Here is a 24,536-nt window from a genome sequence, read left to right as displayed (position 1 = left end):
ATGACGGCTTTTCCTCCTAGCCGTGAAGTCCACTTTCCTCTGAAATGTATACACGGTTTTATTTTCATGAGACCCAAGAAAAAATATCTATCCTTCCAAAAATCAGACTGACAAATACTGCAAATGCCGGGGCCCGTGGCGTAGTTGGTCACACGTTCGCTTCATATGCGGATGGTCATGGGTTTGATTCCCAGCCCCGGCACTTGCAATTTTTCGTCAGTTGCTTTTCCCCCGAGAGCAACTGACAGTGACCCTCTTCTGAGCCCCATGGCTCAAACGAGCCCGGATACCTGGACATCGGCAAACTGCTACTCATAATGGACCCCCAATCGGACTGGAAAGGAACAACGGCCATCCATCATCATCCTTGTGCTCATCATTCTACTAGGTATAAAGTAGAAAAAGTGAAAGCAGCAGAAAGGCAACCAGTTCGATAAAGTAGAATAGAATCTAGGCACTGCACAAAATGTAAGTGCAGCTGTCAATTGAAATTGCTCACGTAGTGCCCCAGTGGACAATAGAGCTGTAAATTAGGTTAAGTGATTAAGAATTAAATACTGCAAATGCAAATGCTGGTTGAGTGACAGATGGATAAATTTGGAGGCGGAGAATTTGCGATAGGAGCGTCTGGTGAGTAGAATTCGTGAGTCTCACTGAGAGGACGATTACCTTTTTCGCATATTCCACTATACTGAAGTTCCCTGAAACCCCCAGAAACGCATTGAAGTCTCTCGGAAACCGTTTAGTTGATGAATCCACTTAGGTTAAAACTTCATTTGTGCTCCTTACTTACTTACTCTCAGTCCTGAGGGATTGATAGTACCGGTAAAATACCGGTACTGAGAAAATTTCCACTAAAATGAAGAATAATCTATTTTGCACAGAAAATCTACAATTTACAAGGCATGTGTAACTTTCGGTTTTCAGGGATTTAATCAAAGCTAACCAGAAAATACTAAATTAAACAAAAAATATCAGTTAAAAATGATAGATAGAAATGAGTTGTATGAAACTGTTTTTGGAGCTTTTGTTTAGCTTCTGCGCATTTTCACAGGTAGTATCTTGGTCAGTGTAAAGTGAAACAGGAACATCCTTACATGTACCAAATTCAAATAGCTACAAGGTGAAAACAGAAGAAGATTTAACTAATTTTTCCTTGGTGATGCTTTCAACGGATTCTAAAAACTGAAGAAATAACAAGAAACCCTAATCTATAGTTATAACAAGTTATAACCAGTTTTATTCTAAGCTAATAAGGCTGACACAAATTTCGATTTTCTCTTATGTCACCGCCCCCTCGGAAAATTCTGGTCGGAATCAGACATTTTGAGGGGGGACACAAATAAATTATTCAAGAAATTTAAACTTTTTAAAGTGAAATTAGAGTTGTCGAAAAAATTTCTTAACAAATCCGATGAGTTTGACGATTTTGCCTAATTGTTTGGGTAATTTTGCATCAAATGCACTTATTATTTATCATCCTCCCCCTTGACGAGTCAACGAGTAGAGTGACAAAAGAAGAAAATGAGATTTGTTCCGGCCTAAATCCATTTAACATTTGCAGAAATGTTGCATGTATGAAATGTTTGTTTATCAAATTACTTAAATGTTTTCGTTTATTTCCATTGCATATTGGCTATGCTAATGACCGAATTTCAGCACTTCGGCATAGATTTCACGGTACCGAAAGTACCGGTACCAAGGCTCAGTCAGTACCGGTATTTCGGTACCAAAATTGGTCGGAAATACCGGTATTTTCGGTACCGGTACTACCGGTACTACATCCCTACTGCGAAGTCCTGGTGTATTCCAATCTAACGCTTGCTTGCAAATTTCATTCCCCCTGCTGTGAAGAGCATGGCTCTCGAACTCCTGTCGCTATCGGCTTTTGATGGCATCGACGATGGAGCTCCAAGTTGGAGCTCAAATTGTGAGGCCACCATGCATGAATTACATACCACAGACATCTATTGATGAAGACCTGCAGCCGTTGAGTGTTTTCTACTGATACACACGAAGTTTCACTGGTGTACAACAGCACAGATTTCACGTTTGAGTTAAAAATTCTGGTTTTGGTATGTTGACTAATCTGATTGGTTTTCTATACATTTCTTAAACTCACTAAAGCAGCCTCTTCCTTTTTGATCCATCTGTGCTCCTATGTCGATCTTGGTGCCGCCATCGGCCGCCATTTGGCTACACTCAAACCTCCATTTAGGTAGGATCCATTTAGGTAAAATCTGTTTAGGTCCCTCCATTTAGGTAGCGTTACCTAAATGGAATTTGGTTGTGTTCAGATCACTTGGAGTACTCAAGATTATGTATAAAGTCGATTTAATGGAAAGAAGTAGTGAGTGATGTTAAGGGGATATGGGGGGAGGGGAGGGAAATGCAATGTTGAGATATGCACTCCAACCCCCCCCCCCCCCTCTTTCCATGCAGTTTTGATAAGTGTCAGTATCCAGCGTCATTTCTAGCTTAAATTGAGATAAGCAACCATCCTTCCATCATTCAATTGATATCAGCTTCCAGGATTGATGACGTCAAGCCCGACATCAACCTATCATTCACCTATTTTTATTTTGGCCACCAAACCTAACATAGATACAACAGTTGTTCAATGTTGGTCCAACAATGGCCCAACATAACGGGTGGCCACTAAATAACGGGAATGCTTTTAGCAGCTGATTAAAAACAATAGAAGCGTCCATAGAGTAAACATTTTTTAGACAAAACCATCGTCTATCTATCCACAAAGTCAGCGTATTTTTTATTTTGTGTCAACTTATTCTGTTCTGCAGAAAACGACATTGAAACAGGAAGCACTACCAAAACGCCTTGGACGGCTCTACTGATTGCTCAAAACAACCGTAAAAAAAGTTAATAGTAAACCATTATAAAACTAGAACCCGCCCGGTTTTGAATGAATTCCACATTTCGGCATCCCAAGAAACAGATCCTGAAGGAAATAGAGGAAAACTAGCAAAACCAATAAGCATGATATCATTTCACATAATAAAATCTTGGGCTGGATAAATCAATAGAATGTTAAATAACAAATATTTACATCAAATCACATTTACACATTGGACAACATGTAAAGGGTTCGTTATAAAAAAAAAATAGCACAAAAAAAGTTCAACAATGAACCGCAGTGCACAAATTACATCGACACGTTTTGGTGATACAGAAAAATAACATTTTTTGGAAATTTCTATAAATGTCATTTACGGGAAAAGGCTACAACCAAAGCAAAAAAAAAAAACAAGTCAGTATTCCCATTTTTTCTTATTACTGTTTAAGTGTGTAGATGCTAAAGGTAGCTGAGAAACCATTTATTTTGACCAACGATTTCACAGACGCAGAAAATGCGTGAAAGTAAACTCTGAAAAGTCGTACAAAGCAGTTGCTCCAACATCACTGCAAAAAAATACTGTACAAATTACTACGTTCAACTTTCTTAAATTTTATATTTTCCATGGACGTACATTGTTAAACCTTTATGATAGTTAAATTCAGATTGCCATTTTTAAAGATCATATATTTTTAAGAGCACATTCAAAGCATTCCCGTTATTTAGTGGCCACCCGTTACAATAAAAATTTACCCAAGATATTGGAAGCTTTCAACATTATCCACTGATTGCTAAGCTAACTGGAAGGGTTGACCGTAATTACATCCAACGATTTGGACTTGTTGACATTGATGGTAAGAGACCTGCCGCTGAGGAGCGATTGGCAAGATCATCGAACATGCTCTGCAGATCAGAGCACCGTTGAGCTAGAAGAGCAAGATCAGCCAATTCGAAGTCATTTAGGTGCTCCACTGTAATAGACTGCCACAGCACCCCACCTACCAGAATCTCGTCGATTACGATGAGGAACAGTAGTGGTGATAGTATTCATCCTTGCCTCACTCCAGCAACGACCCGGATGAGATCGGACAAAACACCATTGTGCAGTACCCTGCATGAAAATGCCCTGTACTGTGCTTCAATGAGGCCGATGATTTTCTCAGGGAGACCATTGCGCCTGAGGGCTTCCCTCATGTTTTCGAGATTGAGACGGTCCAAAGCTTTTTCGTAATCAATAAACACGTGGAATCAATGAATATCAAGATTTATTACAGAATGATACGGAGCGTGACAATATGGTCCACACAGGATCGTCTGGCACGCAATCCTGCTTGCTGCCGTCGGGGAGTTGCGTCAATCTTCTCCTGTATCCGGTTAAGGATCACTTTGCAAAGGACTTTGAGAACGGTACACAATAACATGATGCCCCGCCAATTATCCCATACAGTCAGGTCACCCTTTTTGGGTACCTTTACTAAGACGCCTTGCATCCAGTCGGCCGGAAATGTCGCGGTTTCCCATATTTTGCTAAATAATTGATGCAGCAGTTGTGCGGATACTACGGGGTCTACTTTGAGCATCCCTGCTGATATTCGTTCGATCCCTGGGGCGCTGTTCAATTTCATGCTACGGTTGGCTGTTTCTATCTCCTGCACTGATGTAGCTTCGGTGTTTATACGGGTAATGCGTCGATTCCTTGGCGGATCATGCTGAGGTGTTGATGGCGTGGCCAATACTTGAAAGAGGTTTCCAAAGTGCTCGAACCAGCGTTTAAACTGGTCAGCCGGGTCGGTCAGTAACTGTCCAGACGTGTCTTTCACGAGCATCGTAGCATTCAGCTTAGTCCCACTAAGGCGACGTGAGACATCGTAGAGGAGACGGATGTCGCCGGTGTTTGCGGCTTTCTCGCCTTCGTCGGCTAGGGAGTCCGCCAACGCTTTTTTGCCCGTCTACACTTCCTTCTCGAGAGCCAAATAGCGCTTTGGCGTTCCTTCGCTCCTCTATCTTCCTACGAGTATCATCAGTGAACCACTGCTTTCTCAGGGTGCGTAGCTTACCCAAATTTTTCTCGCTGGTGACGATGAAGGCGCTCTTGATGGCGCTCCATTGATCATCTACGCTTCCACCTTCTGGAATATCCGCAGCACGGTTCTCTAGTTCCACGACGAAGGACCTTTTCACCGTGGCGTCTTCCAGTCGGCGTGTGTTCAACCGGCGCAGCGCCCGATGTTCTCCTATCCGTTGGATCCTAGCAATGCGCAGTCGGATCTCGCCGATTAGGAGATGATGGTCGAACGCAATGTCGGCGCTGCGTTTGTTCCACACATCAAGAAGGCTCCGTCTCCATTTTCGGCTGATGCAGATGTGGTCGATTTGATTTTCCGTGACGCCATCACAGGAAACCCATATAACTTTGTGCACTGATCGATGAGGAAAGAGCGACCCCCCAATCACCATGTCATTGTTGCCATTTCTCCGAGACCATGGTGTCCCATGACATGCTCATAGTCCGAGTTGCTGGAGCCAACCTTTGCGTTGAAATCACCCATGGAGATCTTGATATCACCTTTTGGAATCTTATTCACGCCAGCGTTCAGTTGGCTGTTAAAATTCTCTTTGCCTTGCATTTCGGTAGCATCGGTTGGCGCGTCACAATGGATCATGATAAGGTTCCGAACATGGGTTCTGAATCTGTCCAAAATTATCCTCTCATTAACAGGTTCCCACTTAATCAGTTTGAGTGCTTAGCAAGAAAGCAACTCTCCGGTGACGAAGAGCGTGTTCACCTCGTAGGCCAGAGTAAAGCAGAATGTGAATCGACGTGTTCTCAAAAGATCGACCAACGGGCTTCTTTCGGTCCCAGGATCTCAAGCGACATACGACATGCCTCGCCCTAACCTCATTGGCATGTTGTGCTAGTTCACCCTGCTGGGCTAGGGTTAATATCGTCGGTTTCCTGCAATAGGGGCAAAACTCAAAATTTTCCATTTTTGAGATTTTTATGGCAATGATGAAAAACTATGTCAATTTTCATCTCACAAAGACCCGTTCCAAAATTCGTTAAGAAACGCGAGATTTTTGCCTTTTCACCAATTTTCCGCAATAAAATCACAACTCAAAATCAGTCAACTTTTTCAGTAGTCGAAGAAAAATAGTAATGCAAAATTCATGAAACAGATAGTCTTTCAGTCCCTCTCTATGATACAACAATCAAAATTCGTTCACTTTTGTCAATTGATGAGAGAAATAAGTGAACTTGTGCTTCAAGATTGCCAATTTTCAAACGCTCATTCTGAAAATTCACATTTTTTGAGTTGTGCCCCTATTGCAGGAAACCGACGCGACGATATAGTCTAAGCTCCATTTCTCGTCCGTTGTTTCGCGCTAAAAGCCGTTGTCTCTGAATCAGTGTGTAATCTTTCATTTTCTGTTTTGCCTTTCTCGTACACTAAGTGTACTGGAAAGGCTATATGTTCACTCCAAAAATGACTTTTTGATAGAAGGCCCGGAGGGTCGAGTCACATATACCAATCAACTCAGCTCGACGAATTGAGGTGATGTCTGTGTGTGTGTATGTATGTATGTGTGTGTGTATGTGTGTGTACAAAAAAAACTCACATCAGTTTTTGGCAGTAAACCTCAACCGATTTTAATGACCAATGGTTCATTCGACGCGGAATCTGGTCCCATTGTTTCCTATTGAAAATGGTTCGGATCGGTCCAGCCGTTCCGGAGTTATGGCCATTTAGGTGTTCCGAATCGGTACCCCAGGAAGGGGCCAGATATGAAAACGCTACAAACCCATTCATGCGACACATCAAACCACGGCACTTTCGAAAACATGATGAACGGTAAACAGGAAAATAGTCTCGGGCCATATCTGAACCGGTAGTGTTTCGGAACCGGTTCCGGGTGACCCGCCGGAAGTGGCCAAATATGAAAGTGAACCAATCCCTTCATGCGACACATCAAACAGCGGCTTTTTCGATAGCCTGATGAACAGTAGGCAGGAAAATATTCTCGGACCATATCTGAACCGGTAGTGTTCCGAAACCGGTTCCGGGTGATCCGCCGGATGTGGCCAAATATGAATGTGAACCAGAGCCATACATGCGACACATCAAACAGCGGGTTTCTCGATAACCTGATAAACAATAGGCAGGAAAACATTCTCAGACCATATCTGAACCGGTAGTATTTCGGAAACGGTTCTGGGTGTTCCGCCGGAACTGGCTAAATATGAAAGTGAACCAAACCCATGCATGCGATACATCAAACAGCAGCTTTTTCGATAGCCTGATGAACAGTAGGCAGGAAATTATTCTCGGACCATATCGGAACCGGTAGTGTTACTGAACCGGTTCCAGATGTCACGCCGGAAATAGCCAAGTATAAAAGTTAACCAACCCCTTACATGCGACGCATCAAATCGCAAGCTCTTCAGGCAACCTGATAAACGGTTAATAAAAGAGAATAGTTTCAGATCATATTTGGATCAACCGATAGAGTTCCGGAACCGGTTCCGGGTGTCCCGCTGGAAGTGGTCAAATGTAGTAGATATCAAAACCCATGCCTGTGGCACATTAAACAGCGGCTTTTTAAACAACGTGATGAACGATTAGTCAGAAAATAGGCTCAGACCACAACGAAGATCTTTATAAAGGCTACCGATAGTGTTCCAGGACCGATCTAGGGTGTCCAGCCGGAAGCCGCCAAATGCCAAAAAGAACCAAACCTATGCATGCGACACATCGAACCGCGGTCTTTTTTTAAACCATGAGGAACGATTAGCAAGAAAATAGGCTCAGACCACATTAGAGGCTACCGATAGTGATGCAAAACCAGCATTGGGTGCTTCCTAGGGTGCTTCGCAGGAACTTCAAAAATGAACAAAGTCAATGCAAGCGATAAATATGTGTAAGAAAACAAAATCTTGACTGAACTAAGGCCACATAGATACAGACGTCTTACTCTACTCACTCTCCATCGTCCTTGTTTTCAACGGTTGAAACAAATATTAATCGTTGTTGCTCGTTTGACGTCTACTCACTACCAACATCAAGCCGCAGTGAAACGCAACCTGATTAGCATTCGGCGATTATTTTTTCGTAACGATGAATATAATAGCAATATGTTACAAATGATAAGTCTGTTTATCTGTACTAAAGCAATCTCATCAAATCACTGAGGTGTAAAAATATACAGTAGGATAGGTCAACGTTATATGAGAAAATATTCGCATCATCCCCGGAGAAAGTTTTTTCAATCCTCTTTTCCGTCTAAAACTACTGGGAATTTTCTTATGGGATTTAGTATGGGCAATTTCACTTGCTTGCATTTTTTGTCAAATTTTACATGAATTTTGTAACCTATGATAATAAAATATAGCCTAAAGTGTGAAGAAAAAACTATGTCGAAGACCGTAAAGCAGGTCTGTCCAACATACGGCCCGCGGAATCGATGAATGAAACTTGGCTCAAGGATTGAAATATTTGAAGATATTTCATATTTAAATAAAATTTAATATTAAAAATAAACTCGAAATAGACGGGGATGAACCAGCCTCGGGCTGAATTTCCCCATAATAAAAAGTCAATAATAATAAATAACTCGAAATAGGTAGAGTGTTTTGTTAAAAATTTTCAAAGATTAAAAAATTTAAATAAATAAATTTAAAAATTTTAAACTTGAAAGGTACAGACAAATTTGAAGCAGAATTTCAGCAAAATTTACTGAATTTCAGAAAAACGTTGCTGCTGAACAGCAGAGTTTACTGAACGAATCAGGGAAGTTTGCTGAATTTCAGCAAATTGTTTGCTGCAACCTGCAGTTCGGCAAAATTCAAAAAAAAAAAGTATTCAGGGTGATTTTTGCAGAAAATCAAGAATTCTTGCTCACATTTTTATGACCCAAATGATGTCAGTGTTGTGATTTGCCGTGAGAACGGGTAATCGGATGTCAAAAATTTCACTGTTGCATACATGCTTTCGAAATTTGATGTCGAAATTTAATGTCTGGCCCGTCGACTGGTATGGAGTATCACTTGTGGCCCGCGGCCACGAAAGGTTGAGCAGGCCTGCCGTGATCTGTGATTGTGAAAGACGTTATATCCTAGCTTGTAATTATCGTCTTGATGTTGATCGGTCTTCAGTGATAGTGAAGGTGCTCAAGCAGTCAACTGAAAATTCTGATATTTTTCGTTTAACGTTTAACGTAACGTAACGTTTAACGTAACGTCGGAATATGTTCAACTAATAAATTTCCCAATTTTATTTAAATTATTGCTTTTCTAAATAAGGTATTCTCAGGATTCAGGAACAGTTCGCATTACGTCGACGGAAAGATCATGCTTCGGAATGATGGCCCTAGCACAGAATCTAGCTAAACAAACAATAGTAGAAGATTCCAAAAACAGGGACCGAATTCTAAACCGCCCGATAGGTAGGAGATTGTCCACATCACGACGGTTTCAAACCGAACGGACTCAATAGTACCAAAACTTTCGTATGATATTTTTAAGTGAGGCAAGGCCATCATGACTAGGAAACCTTGACCGATTGAACCCTTGAAAAGGCCCCATACAGATCGAAACGTCGGAAAAAAATCATAAACTAGTGTTTTCGATTTCCCCAAAAGGCTGAAGCCAACATTCTGAAGCAAAATAATCCCAGTCGTATCCCAACCAAGGAAAGATCATGGGTATATGTTTGACGAGAAAGACACTATTACCACTAGGTGGATTAATCTGGGTTTTTTTTCCTTCTAAACCATAGGGGGATAAATCTGCTCATCAGACACCCTAACAGGAAGGTTAGGGTAGTTTGGGGTTCAGGCCGTCTGCTACAACACTAGTAGAAGCCAGGACTACTCTCTCCTCGACCCACTAAAACACATTCCTATGGTCGCCAAACCCTACGTCTCTCCGGAACCACCACTGTGTGTGTGTGTGTGTGTGTGTGTGTGTGTGTGTGTGTGTGTGTGTGTGTGTGTGTGTGTGTGTGTGTGTGTGTGTGTGTGTGTGTGTGTGTGTGTGTGTGTGTTTTTTTTTTTTTTTTTTTTTTTTCCTCCCAACCTCCCCAGCAGAGAAAACCGATTGGAAAAACTCTGCTACACCTAGATGCCTCAATCCCCCTGGTACCACTGATGCGACTGCTTCAGGGGGGGCAATGCGCTCATGCGCTTTTCTGTTATAGTGCTCATGCACTTTTTGTCGCTTCTAAACTGTGCTCATCGTCTATGCACTTACTCTTTAAGCGATCCCAGCTTGCTGGTCGCTCCTCCACTTCCTCTGCAACTCCGTCAGCATTTTTGTGACTGCCCTGCTGGTCGCATTCCACGTCTCTTCAGTGCGGCACATCTCGTCGACGACGTTGTCCACGCTTAATGCCGGCATCGATCTTCTTACTTCCTCGAATCTGGGGCAGATGAACACTACGTGCTCCGGAGTCTCCTCCACGTTCTCGCACTCCGGGCAAAAGGGCGAAGCGGCATGGCCAAACCGATGTAGGTACTGCCTGAAGCAGCCGTGACCAGACAAAAACTGGGTTAGGTGAAAGTTCACTTCTCCGTGCTTCCTGTTCACCCAAGTCGACACATCAGGGATGAGCCGATGGGTCCATCTCCCTTTCTCCGTGGAATCCCATTCCTGTTGCCACTTTGTCATTGAGGCCGTTCGCACCAACGTTCTCACTTGGCTGGTCCTCCTCCGCTCATAGCACTCGATGTCCTCCTCCAAGGTGATGCAGATCGGGATCATCCCTGCAATCACACAAACTGCCTCCGACGATATTGTTCTATACGCGCTCGTTACTCGCATGGCCATGAGCCGGAACGCGCTGTTTAGCTTCATCCGATTTCGCTTTGTTTTCAGCGCCGCACCCCAGGCTGGGACTCCGTACCGCAGTATCGAAGATGACACACTAGCTAGCAACCGCCTCTTGCTGCTTCTCGGACCACCGGTGTTTGGCATAATCCTCAACAGTGCGTTGATCGCCTTCGCCGCCTTTTCACAGGCATAGTCGACGTGGCTATTAAAGTTTAGCCGATCGTCAATCATCACACCCAGGTGCTTCAGCTCTCGCTTCGACGCTACTACGTGTTCTCCGACGGAGATTTCCACTCGCTGCACTGCCTTGCAGTTGCTCACCAAAAGTACCTCCGTTTTGTGGTGGGCTATCTTTAGCTTGACTCCATCCATCCAGTTTTCGATGATGCCGATCGATTCTGCCGCCAACATCTCCACCTCTTCCAGTGTCTCGCCTATTACTGATAGGACGATATCGTCCGCGAAACCCACGAGCACGACGCCTGTGGGTAGCTGCAACGTAAGCACTCCGTTGTACATAGCGTTCCACAGCGTTGGCCCGAGGATGGAGCCCTGTGGAACTCCCGCCGTCACTTTCATCCTCCTCTGCCCAGCTTCAGTGTCGTACACCAAGACTCTGTTCTGGAAGTAACTTTTCAAGATCCGACACAAGTAGTCTGGAACTCGCATTCTATGCAGCGCTACGGCGATGGCCTCCCAGCTGGCGCTATTGAACGCGTTCTTGACGTCGATTGTGATTACGGCGCAGTACCGGTTTCCTCTCCTCTTCTGTTTTGACGATGCTGGATCCCCCGGCGGTTTTCCAGGCTTTGGCAGTAAAACCAGTTTCTGCACCTTCCATATGTCTGGGAAGTGGCCTTCTTCCAAACATTTCTGCATCACCGTCCTAAACATGTCGGGGTAAGCTAGGACCGCCGATTTTAACGCCACATTGGGGATCCCGTCCGGACCCGGGGCTTTGTTCCCTTTCAGTTTTTTCGCTACTGCCTTCAGCTCGACATTGGAGACCTGCCGAGCTTCCGCACTTGCTTCGTCCTCCTCACCATACGGTGTTGGTGGCCACGTCGTTGGTTCGTGCTTCGGAAAGAGACCCTCCACGATTACCTTCAGCTTTTCTGGACACATTTCTGCTGGCGTCGCTGGACCTTTAATCTTTGCCATCACGACTCGGTACGCGTCACACCAGGGGTTTGCGTCGGCCTCTCGGCATAGCTCTTTGTGACAGTTCGACTTGCTCACGATTATCTCCTTTTTAAATGCGGCTCTGGCCTCCTGGAACGCTAACTTCCGCTCTTCCCTATCCGGGAGGTTTCTTGCCCTCTGGTAGCGTCTTCTGGCTCTTAGACAGGCAGCACGGAGAGTGCCGAGTGTCTCGTTCCACCAATGCGCAGGACGTCGTCTGTACCTTGGCTCCCGTTTCCGTGGCATTGTAGTGTCGCATGCCCTTGTAATCGCTCTTGTTAGCTCTACCGCATCTAGGTCTGGAGTGTCACTGTCCATACGGAGTGCCTCAACGAAGAGGTCCTTGTCGAAGGCCTTCGTCTTCCACTTTCGCTCGCATGTTCTGTTTCTCTGCATGGCCGTAGGGTTCCGTTGGCCAACGCTGTAGCAGATCGCCTGGTGATCACTGTGGGTGTACTCTTCGCTTACTTTCCAGTTCATGTTGCTTGCTAGCGATGGACTGCAGAAGGTAATGTCGATGATCGACTCCCGCCCGTCTTTCCTGAATGTGCTTACGGTGCCAACGTTGCACAGTTGTACCTCCAACCTCGCTAGTGCTTCCAGCAGGCTGTAACCTCTTGCGTTGGTTAGCTTGCTACCCCACTCCACGGCCCACGCATTGAAGTCTCCGCCGATCAGTACTGGCCTACGTCCAACCAGCTTGTCGGCTAACTCCTCCAGCATCCGGTCGAATTTCTCCGCTGTCCACCTTGGGGGTGCATAGCAGCTGCATATGAAGATACCGTTGATTTTGGCGATGACGAAACCTTCGTACGTGCTTGCATTCACTTCCTGAATAGGAAATCTTCCCATCACTTGTATAGCAGCCGTCCCCGTGCTATCTGACACCCAGTTGTTGTTACCGAGAGGAACTCGGTACGGCTCTGCAATAATCGCAACATCGCACTTTGCTTCCGTTGTTGACTGCCTCAACAGTTGCTGTGCGGTATCACAATGATTCAGGTTGATCTGCATTATCTCCATTACTGTTGGCCTGCGATCGCCTTCTTATATGCAGGGCACTTGTATCCACCCGTCGAATGGACGTTTCCTTCTTCCGCTGTGCAGAGCATGCACTTTGGCGCTTGCGAGCAGTCCTTCGCAAAGTGTCCCTTCTCTCCGCATTTTCTGCATTGTTCAGATCTGTCTGGGCCTTTGCAGTTGGCCGACATGTGTCCAAAGCCCATGCACTTGAAGCATCTCAACACCCGTTTGCGGTCACTCCTTGCTATTCGGGCGGCGACCCTCAGCGGGCACACTGAACAACCAACTCGTACCTTGCCTACCTTCAACAATTTGCTAGCCGCAGGCACCGACAGTCGAATCATCGCTGTTTGTGTGCCTTGGTACCCCTTCGTCAGACGGATCGTTAGAACCTCTTCTCCCAATTCGCATTGCGTCTTCAGTTCACGCCCAAGCTCCTCCACTGTTGTGATCTCGTCCAGGTATCGGCATTCGATCGTTGCTTCTTGGCACAAAGCTTTCACGTTCCCACCATCCCCGACGAGGTCGCCCAATGACTTGGCGAACTGCTCTCGGTAGGCAGAACTTTTAATCGCCGGATCCTTCTTCAGCTCAAAGAGCATATCTCCTTGCTGAGTGCGCCTGGTTCTCACCACGTTCTCACCCAGTTCCTTCAACTCCGGATCCTCTCGGACTTTCTTGAGGATTGCTGCGTACGACTGTTGGTCGTTTGCCTTGACCAGCAGGGCGTCTCCCATGTGTCTCTCTCGATGGGGCAGACGGCGTTCTTGCCTGTTCTCTTTGGATCTTCTTTCGTCTCGAGCCGGCTTTCTACCTTTTTCGATCCGATTATTCCCTTTCGTTTCCTCCTTTTTGGGCTGATTTTTCTTCTTCTCCTTGCGATTTTTGACGACGTTCCAATCGCTATTGGCTCTCTCGTCGCTCAACTCCTCGCTACCTTGAACATTCTTTGTCTTCTTCGGGCGTTCCTCCTCGCCTGGTGTTTCTCTATCCCGCTTGTTCGAGTTCTTATTTCTGCGCCCTTTCGGCGTCTCCTGTAACTCTGTAGATGCTTCCACCGCCGCAATCTGCTCCAAAGCCAGCTTCAAAGCCTTTTCAGCAGTCTCAGCTCTCTTACGCAACGCTGTGTGCTCGCGGTCAGCTTCCAACACGGCATACCTGAGGCTCGACACCCTTTGCTTAATCTCAGTGTGCACGTTGTTACGGCCTTTTACGTATTCGTGCAGCTCGATGACCTTCCTGTTCAACTCCACCATTGACACCTTGGGCCTCGCAAGTTGTAGGCCTTCTTGAGTGGTGCTGCTGCTCGGTGTAGACACCGGGGGCCCTCCTTTAGTGCTACCGCTTGGTGTGGACATTTGACTCGTTACCCCTTTTGCTCCGAAGAGTCCATGTTGTCCACCTCGTGGCGTGCTGCTGTTATCCGTTGCCGCGATACTAAAAGCTTCTACCGGCGAACGTGTCAACCTACTGCTCCTTAGGAATGCGCTCGCATCCTTATCATCTGCTACCTCCGTTGTTGTGTGATTGTTGTTCTTCTCCATCTGGTTGGGTCCCCCCTCCAAGCCGCTATCTTCGCCCGTCGTAAGTAGTTGCCATCGTGATCCCATGGTGATCTTTGCAAGCAGTGAGGCCATGCTAGGGTTGACACGGTCCTTTATGGGGAACCGTGTTCAGAGCCAGATCGGCATTAGTCAGGAATGTTCAACTGAGCCTACTTCCACCGGCTAAGGTGCCGAGTTCGGAACGTACTTGGAGGCCTGCCAAGGTTTTAACGGGACGGGGGCAACCATACCATTAGCCCACTCGCCGTTTCGGAAAGGTGTCACCCATTCTTACTAGGGTAGTGGAATAGTACGGTTGTCAGCTCTGTAGCGTTTGGTAGTATATACGTATTCCTTGCTCATGTTCATGTCCATGTGCTGCCAGTTTGCCATAATTAGGGTCTTACTGGCGTCGATCCTAATGTGCCGGTTGGCACGCCGGGTGTTTGGGCTAAGGCACTTTGGAAGCGGTACCAGGTCGCTTGTACGGAGTTGCTTGCAGATGTGTGGCTTTTTATGGGAATCCAACAGAGCCCACTGTTGAACCCCCGCCACATCCTAGGCATCCTCCTCTTGAGCTGTCTGGAGACCAGAAGCCCGGTCACTCCCCGAAGGAAGCGCCAAAGGTGGTAATTCACACGGGTGTGTGAACGGTTTTCGCTTCGGGAAGACTCCCAAGCTTCCAGCTTGTGTGTGTGTGTGTGTGTGTGTGTGTGTGTGTGTGTGTGTGTGTGTGTGTGTGTGTGTGTGTGTGTGTGTGTGTGTGTGTGTGTGTGTGTGTGTGTGTGTGTGTGTGTGTGTGTGTGTGTGTGTGTGTGTGTGTGTGTGTGTGTGTGTGTGTGTGTGTGTGTGTGTGTGTGTGTGTGTGTGTGTGTGTGTGTGTGTGTGTGTGTGTGTGTGTGTGTGTGTGTGTGTGTGTGTGTGTGTGTGTGTGTGTGTGTGTGTGTGTGTATGTGTGTATGTGTGTAGACAAAAAAACTCACATCACTTTTTTGAACTAAACCTCAACCGATTTTAATAACCGACGGTTCATTCAACGCGGAATCTGGCCCCATTGTTTCCTATTGAAAATGGTTCGGATCGGTCCAGTCGTTTCGGAGTTATGGCTATTTAGGTGTTCCGGACCGGTACCCCTGGAAGGGGCCAGATATGAAAACGCTACAAACCCATCCATGCGACACATCAAACTACGGCATTTTCGATAACTTGATGAACGGTAAGCAGAAAAATGATATTAGACCATATCTGAACCGGTAGTGTCCCGGAACCGGTTCCGGGTGTCCCGCCGGAAGTGGCCAAACATAAAAGTGCACTAAACCCGTGCATGCGACATATCAAACCGCGGCTTTTTCGATAACCTGATGAACAGTAAGTAGGAAAACATTCTTAGACCATATCGGAACCGATAGTATTCCGGAACCGGTTCCAGATGTCCCGCTGGGGGTGGCCAAGTATAAAAGTAAACCAAACCCATGCATACGACATATCAAATAGTGGCTTTTTTGACATCCTGATGAACGGTAAGCAGGAAAATATTCTCAGACCATATTTGAACCGGTTGAGTTCCGGAACCGGTTCCGGATGTGGCCAAATATAAAATTAAACTACAGTGAGGATTCGCTCGTTGGGTCACGACTGCGCCCGGATTAGCGAATCGTGTTCGTTCGTTGGGGCAACTGACAACTGATCAAAATGCTCTAGACACAAGCAAGTGACGAGACATACGTCACGAAACACTCACATACTTGCGCAAACGGTCTGTATACAGGAGCTGCGATGCGACGACGGTCAGACGTCAAACTCGTTTTGACATCGATTTTGACATTGACAGTGCTTTTTAGTTGGGTTTTGCCCCAGCTAGCGAACATCCAACCATCGAGACAGCCCATCTAACGAGCCGCCAACGAACGAATCGGGACTGTACAACCATGTATACGACATATTAAACCGCGTCTTTTCTATAACCTGATGAACAGTAAGCAGGAAAGCATTCTCAGACCATATCGGAACCAGTAGTGTTCCGGAACCCGTTCCAGATGTCCCGCCGGAGGTGGCCAATTATAAAAGTTTACCAAACCCATGCATGTGACATATCAAATAATGGCTTTTTTGGTATCCTGATGAACAGTAAGCAGGAAAATATTCTCAGAACATATCTGAACCGGTAGTGTTCCGGAATCGGTTCCGGGTGTCCCGCCGGAAATGGCCAAACCCATGCGACAGATCAAATCGCGGATTTATAGATCTTTTATTTGGCAAAAAAAAAAGTTTCCTGCTATATTTGGGACAACCGGTAGTGTGCCACAACCGATTACGGGTGCCCCATCGGAAGTGGTAAAATGTAAAGAAGATCCAAACCCATAAATGCGACACATTATATTACTTTTTAACAATTAACAAGAAAACAATCATAGACCACACTTTGTGCCCAAAACCGGTTCCAGGTGCCCCGCCGGAAGTGGTCAAATGTTGAACGGAACCAAACGCATGCACGCAGTGCATCATATGACGGCTTCTTCGATAACGCGAAAACGGTCAGCAAGAACTCAGCAAGCCTCAGGCCACATTTAAGACTACCGGTAGTGTTCCGGTACCCGTTTCGAGTGTCTCGCCGGAACTAGCGAAATTCACAAGTGAACCACACTCATGCATGCGGTACATCAATTCGCGACTTTTTAGGAAAACTGATTAACAATTTGCATGGAACTTGTCTAAGACCACATCAGCGACAATCGGTGAGTGGCTTGGAAAGTGGTAAAATGTGAAATTGAACCAAACCCATGCGTGTGGTATCATGAAACCACGCTAATTCAACAATGATTGCTGCCAAATTACCTAAGTAAACTTTTAATTCGATAAACTAACTCTATGTTAGTTTTTGTTTAGATTGTAAAATGTGTGTTTGAACACAAATCCCACAGATATTTTGGTGGTACAAATTGATAGCTTGTTCATTTTACGATTGTTGGCTTTCAAAGTTCACTGCGGTTGATCTCCAAATGGATCAGGTGTCGTATAGCACCGAATTTGAACTTCCGGAAGTAGCAGCTGCACGAGGAACCGCTGCGGAGTAACAGCACAATATCGAATCATTCGTATTTACGGTGTATTACACTGTATCATTTGATCATTTTTTAATTCCATAAATGTCGAATTAGTGGGGTCATAGCATCAGACCATATTTTAGACATCCGGTAGTGTCCCGAAACCAGTTCTGGGTGTCCCACTGGAAGTGGTCAAATGTTAAAGTGATCTATACCCATGCATGAGAATTATCAAATCGTGGTTTTTAGGTAACCTAATGAACGTTAGCAATGAAATAGTCTCAGACTATATTTGGGAGACGCGGTAGTGCTCCGGAACCTGTTCCGGTACCGCATTGAAAGTAACCAAATGTACCACGCGACACATTACATCACGGCTTTTTTAATAACCCGAGGAACGGTTAACTAGAAAATGGGCTTATCCCACATTAGAGACTAAGGGTAGGGTTGAACAACCAGCGTTTGGAGCTTCGCCGGAACTACGAAAGTAAATAAAATCAATGCAAGCGATAAATATGTGTAAGAGAACAAAATCTTGACAAATTAACCCCACATACAAACAGACATCTCACTACACTTACTGCCTATCGTTCTTGTTTGTAACGGTCAATAAAATATAGCCTAAAATGTGTAGAAAGACCGCAATGTGATCTGTGATGGTGTAAAAAGTTATATCTTAGCTTGTTAGTATCGTCTTGTTATTGATAAGCTCCAGTGTTAGTGAAGGTGCTCAATTAGTCAATTGAGAATTCTGATATTATTCAGCCCTGCTTATACGTTGAACATAATGTCGGACATAATGTGTCATCAATTAGTTTTAAGTCAATTCAATTAGATGGCTTTGATAAAATGCTTGCTTTTCTTTAAAAATATCCGGATTTAGGAACACTTTGACTAACGTCGACGGAAAGATAGTGATAACATATTGGACGAGAAAGGCATAACCACCACTAGGTGGATTAATTTGGGTTTTTTTATTGGGTTTCGCGAACAATACGTTGTTGACCTAAGGTCCTCTATCAAACGTGGTGAGGTATTTCATACTCCGGATGCCAGAACAGACACTGTTTGAGCCGCACCTCCTTGGTGAACATATGCTCGGGACGTACCTCTTCAAGTGAGAAGGACAACTGTGCTCAGGCTGCGCTACTGGCTATTTGCACACACCTCTTAGCTTACAATCGTTGTTATCGCTTGACCCGAAGAAGCATGAGGTGGGAACTTATAAGGACCTGAGCTATGTTGGACGCTCTCCTTATTGACTCACTGTTTTGCAGCCCAAGTTTATAATAAGGGCAATAGAAATCGTTCAGCAAAAGAAATTTTGAATTCGTTATAGAATACTTGGCATATTTCACATCACTTTTCCTATTACAAGGAAGCCAAATTTCAAAAAAAAAAATGCACATTTTCACGCTTTCATTCCCTCATCCTCGCTGAATGAAGACGACGACGTTGATCATTACCATTAAAAATTCTTTTGATGCCAGTCGGCGCGGTGGCAAAGCCTGACGGGAAGAATGACGTCATGATGGAGGGGTTCTTTTTTCCCATCTGTAGAGCCGACTGCTGCCATGCCATGATGGTGGGAAATCTCACCATAGGTAACGCCATGAGGAAATTCATCTTTTGTCTAGCTTCCCGACATCGGCACATAAATTATGTATGTAAAGCACACGACGGGTTTTACCACCCATTCACGATCCGCCAGCCGGCTTACGGGATTCATTGTTTGTAAGGGAAATGAGTTTGCCTATATTTAGATGGCTTTCGACGACGGTTCAAGATGGGGCCTGAGCTGCATTTGCATAACTATGAGCGAACTAATGCGGATCAACGGATTGATATCAGTGGTATTAGCTGGGGAGCTAAAAATGGTTTTCCTAGAACGAGGTTTCCTTTTCCAACGCGTGAAGAACATGCTGGCTTTAAGCTGAATTCAAAGGATAGATCACAGCTCATGTCATCTGTACAATATGTGGGTGTGAGAGGTTGTTGAAAAATCCGATAATAGAGACATTATAAATAATTCAACATGGGCCACTTTGAGGTTTGCATGATGTGATGTGGTTTGGAAAATATTGCTTAGAACATGTTCGCGAAGGAGGCGCATGATACTTTAAGCTAAGTTTCCTGTTGCCAAGTAGAGCGCTCAAGTAAAATTTCACATTTTTCCGTAAGAAATTTTGACATTTGTTTAACTGACAGCATTTTAACGAAACGATGCTGTAAGAAGGAGGTTGTTTACGATTTGGGCTTATGTCGTTTTCGTTTATGCGGTGGTGCTACACCGGTGTAGCACTTTTGCATCGAAAGTGTTCGTTTTTGATTTTCGTGCTGCACCGGTGTAGCACTTTTTCTGATAACTTCCTGTTGTGATCGCAAACAGGCAGTAATTCGGTCGTATTTTGGAGAAAATGAGCTACGGAAATCCCTACCGCCGCCGTCGTCGTCGTCGAGCTCCGCCGTGTTCCGTCGTGATAGTGTCGTGATCGTTGCACCGGAAACTGCTGGTGAAGGAAGTGAAAGAACGTTAAAAATTATTCGTGGCTACGGCTTAAACAGGCATTCAACTAAAACTTTGAAAGCCTATACCTATAGGTATACCTAAGGTATACCTTATAGTGATCAAGTGATGGTGTTTTATGCTGGTCTGAAGAAGTCAGCAGCTGCAAAGTGAAGTTATCGGTAGCCAACCTCGAAGGTTATTTGAGAAAAATATTGCTTTGCTAAGTGCCAGGCATTCAACAGTGATCAACGGTGCTGGAAGAATTTGGAGAATAAGTGGAGAGAAGTTACTGACGTGCCAAGTGCCGCGCTCGTTTTAAATCCGGGAGAATCTGCGTTTTTTTCTGTTTGAAACCTGGTGAAAATGTATGAAACAGAAGGTATGGTATATGTTACAGCACTGAAGAATTACGTGGACCAGTAGTTTATGGATGATACTGCCTTAAGAAAATTCCTGTTTGCGGCCTGCGGAATGTTGAGAATTGTTGGGCTGCCAGTTAACTACGTGGAATGGATTCAAATTGGTGAGATCAAACCATTTTTAATTAGTATTTCCGACAAACATCGGACTGCCTACTTTATTTTTTTTTAAAGCAGTTCCGTGGAGAGCTTATTCACATAACGCAGAATGAAGACTTCGTTTCAGCATTTGTAGGACATGATATCATTTTCGGAGATTATGATTTCAAATTTTTATGATAGAATGACATATTTGTAACAATTTTGTGTTTTTTGTTGTGCTAACTATGTGGGCTTATTTTCATTTTATTTTTTTTTTCGGGTAAGGGATCATCCTTTTTTTTTCGTTTCAGAGAGCGAGTAATGGCGCTTAAGCCTAGGCTTTGAAGCCAGGACACAAGGAGAAATGCCTGTGCCCCATCCCAGGAGAAGAGACGCCAAATAAAACGGAGTGTGCAACCTTCTTAGCAGCACCACTCCCAACGATTTTACGTTCAAACACCATTACCCTTAAACGAAACGGTTGGTACGGTTGTCCCCGTTTTTTCCTTCATTCAATTCAAAAAGGTTTGTCAATCATGTTATTCATAAGTGGATAACCTGATTGACTTATGTTTTTGAATTATCTTCCAACCCATTAGTCTGCACAGTGGGCCTGGCCATTTTAATATTTGTATCATATCATAGCATATCTATGATATGCTGCAAATATTAATGCTGACAAGAAAATATCGGAAGAAATTTTGATATTTCCAGGATGCTTTTCAATACTGGCTGTGCAAGCACTAGAATAGAATAGAATAGAATAGCACCGGTGTAGCACTTTTTCTGCACCGCTCAAGATAGGGCAGCACTCAAAAATTCGAGAGTGTAGCGGGTGTACACCGTGTCCACCAATCAACGTTTGCAAAGATGTAAATATTTTGGTTTTTATTCACGCACACCAATGCAACTGCACCGAAAATGTTCGTTTTTGTAGTGAAAAGTGTAGCACGAAGCGGTGTAGCCCCGCCACAAAAACGAAAACGACATTAGAGAAATTTCGTTCGTTTCCTCAGGAAATGTTATTGAAATTTAAATGTACTTTTTCGCACGCGTGTAGGAAAAATGATTCAATTTAAAACTTTTGGGCGGGCTTCCAACGGAGTTGTGAAGCTTTCCAAGGAAAATACTGATTAGAGACATTGCGCTGGAATTCTGTGGGAACTTTTAATGGTATTACAGAGAGAACTAAGGTTAGATACTAATTAAAAATTCTGCAAGTTTGGCGTTCGGACTACGATGGAAGGAATTCTGCGGGGACTCTGGCGGTTACTTTATGGATTTGTTAAAGAAATACTGGAACAAAGCTTCACGGGAAATTTTATAAAGATTCACGAAGGATTCTTTGTGATGAATCTTCTGGCATTCCGTACGAAGGTTTTTCTCTGGGATTTCGCAGAGAAAATCCTTCCTCCAGCAACTTCTTCCGGGATTCCTCCAGAACCTCCTTCTAGATCTCCTCTAGAAGTAAATTTTTGGGTTTCTCCTATAGTTTCTTCTGGTATTACTCCAGGAAACTAGCCATTTTAAGATTACACCAGGAGTGGCATCAGTGAAATTTCTCCAATAATTCCTCCAAAGATTCCTCCAGAAATTCCTCCGAAGATTCCTCCAGGTATTCAGGGATTCCTCCAGAGATTCCTCCAGAAATTGCTCCAAAAATTCCTCCGGAGATTCTTCCGAAATTCCTCCGGAGGTCCAGGAATTGCTCCGAGGATTCTTCTAGGAATTCCTCCGAGGAATCCTCCAGGAATTCCTCCGAAGATCTCTGGGAGGGTTCGTGAAGGAATCTACGAAGAAATTCCTGGAGGAATCTCCAACGAAATTACTGCTGGAATTGGGGGAATTCCGGGAGGAATCTCCGGAGGAATTCCTGAAGGAATCTTCTAAGTAATTCCTGAAGGAACCTCCGGAGAAATGTCTGGAAGAATTTCCGGAGGAATCTCCGAAAGAATTCCCGAAGGAAACTTCGGAGGATTTTTTGGAGGAATCTCCGGAGGAATTATTGGAGAAATCTCAGAAGGAATTTCTAGAGATTTGCTCCAGAAAACGCTCTGATGTTTGCTACATAAATTCCTTCGGGGATTCCTGCAGGAATCCCTCCAGGAATTCTGGAAGATTTGCACGGGAATTTCAGAGGAACTCCTGGAAAATTCCTGGTGGAATTATTAATGAACTTCTGGTGGCATTCCCGAGGTAATTTTAGATGAGTTCGTGGGAAACTCCTAGAGGAATTTCTTGGAAACTCATTGGGGAATTTCTGCAGGAGTTCCCGGGGAACTCCTACAAGAATTCACGGGGAACTCCTGGGTATATTCCCGGCAAACACCTGAAGGAATTAACGGGGAACTTCTGGAGGCATTCCCGGGAAACTCCCGGAAGTTTTATTGAGGGTTTCCTGGAAGAAGAACCTGATTATTTCTGGATGATTTCCCGGGGGAATCCCTGGAGGAATTTCCGGAACACTCCTTGAGGAATTCCCGGGAAACTCCTGGAGGAATTTCCGGGGAACTCCGACGGGAATATCCGGGAAAATCCGGAAGAATTCCGCATAATCTCCTGGAAGAAGAACTGGAAGAGAACCTCTGGATGAATTTCCGTGAACTCCTGGGGGACATTCTATAGGAAATATCGAGAAACACCTGAGAGAACTCTTTTAGGAATTTTCGAGAACTACACTCAGCGAAAAAAACTAGCGAAATTCATCGAAATACCTTATGAAAATTTGCTATAACTAATTCTTATGGATGGCATAAGAATACCTTATGAAAATTGATCGTGCTCGCTATGACAAATTTCATAAGATAGACTTATGAAAATAACAAAAAAATCTTAAAATGATGCAGACTGGATTCGATCCATGAACATCGGGATCACCGAGCCCGTGTGCTATCCACACGGCTACCGACGCTTGAGAATACCATGTTGCTAAACATGAATAAAAGCCAAGCTGTGAGACGATTTTACGTCATAGAGTGACCTTATGAAATTCATCCGAATCATTATGAATTATTTAAAGGCCGTTTCATAAGTTGGGCCTTATGGAAATCTTAAGTTTATTTGGCTGAGTGTAGAAAACCTCAGATTTCTGTTGATAGAACAAAACAGTGCAAGATGCTGCAGATTCTCACATAATTCCTTTCTTCCAGGAAACAAACATATTCACCGAGCTGGAGTTGTTCTGAAATTAACCGCAGGATATCCGTGCTCATTGTGTTTTGCTGTAGCGCATACGCGCCAACGTGTGACGTAGTTGAGGGGCAAGGCCTTTCAAAACCAATAAAATGCGGAAAATATCGATGCAATTTATCGTGAAAACTAGTGCATTGGACTGAAAAAAGTTGAATTTTGTCCAATTTTGGAGAGCTTCGCCCCCCCCAAATACGTCACAATTTGGCGCCTATGCCGCAGCGGCACACTTGCGAATTTTTTTAGTACGTACCGCAGTGCTTCCGCATTCCGTTGCCGAACCCATTGCGTTTTCCGCTTCAAACTGATGTTGTTTCTTGAGTTCTTTCCTTGTCATTTTTTTTATTTATTTGACGTCAATCAAATAAATAAATTAAATATTTGACGCTGTGTACTACATGCCTAAGGCCCCTGTGTACTAACAGCTTCATGCACCCTGATGTCTTTGGTGCGAAAGAAAAAACAAAAACGAAAGAGAAATGCCACTTTAACTCACGGAATAATACATCGACATATTATTCCGTACGGAAAATTAACAACATGACTGACAGCATCGCATGACAGTGCCATCTGTTGGCAAATCTTTCTGGCTGCAAATTACTTATCAACTGCGAACGCTCAAGTAATTTTGATTGCAAAAGTTTTACGTGATCATTACTTGTCCTATCTTTTTACACAGTACTTACCAGGTGGAAACTAGCCATTACACACCATTCTTATGCATATAAATAGCACTGCACAAAACTTTCTATCGCACTCCTTACACAAATTGTGCCTCTTCCACGGATCAGTATCGGGTGATAACAAATCGTGTGATAATGTCCATGTTGTTTTCAAAGAACATAAATTGACCGGATTTCGTGAAA

The 24,536-nt window shown here is 44.4% G+C and overlaps 1 protein-coding gene across 1 annotated transcript in view; it reads right to left on the bottom strand.

Annotated features, from left to right (window-relative positions):
• The window catches only part of LOC109422513 (limbic system-associated membrane protein), a 531,904-nt gene that overhangs the window by 466,210 nt on the left and 41,158 nt on the right, over positions 1–24,536 (bottom strand). The window lies entirely within an intron of this gene.

Source organism: Aedes albopictus, chromosome 3 (genome assembly GCF_035046485.1).
Source record: "Aedes albopictus strain Foshan chromosome 3, AalbF5, whole genome shotgun sequence".
In the NCBI taxonomy this organism is placed as follows: domain Eukaryota; kingdom Metazoa; phylum Arthropoda; class Insecta; order Diptera; family Culicidae; genus Aedes; species Aedes albopictus.
This window is presented reverse-complemented; position numbering and strand designations above follow the sequence as displayed.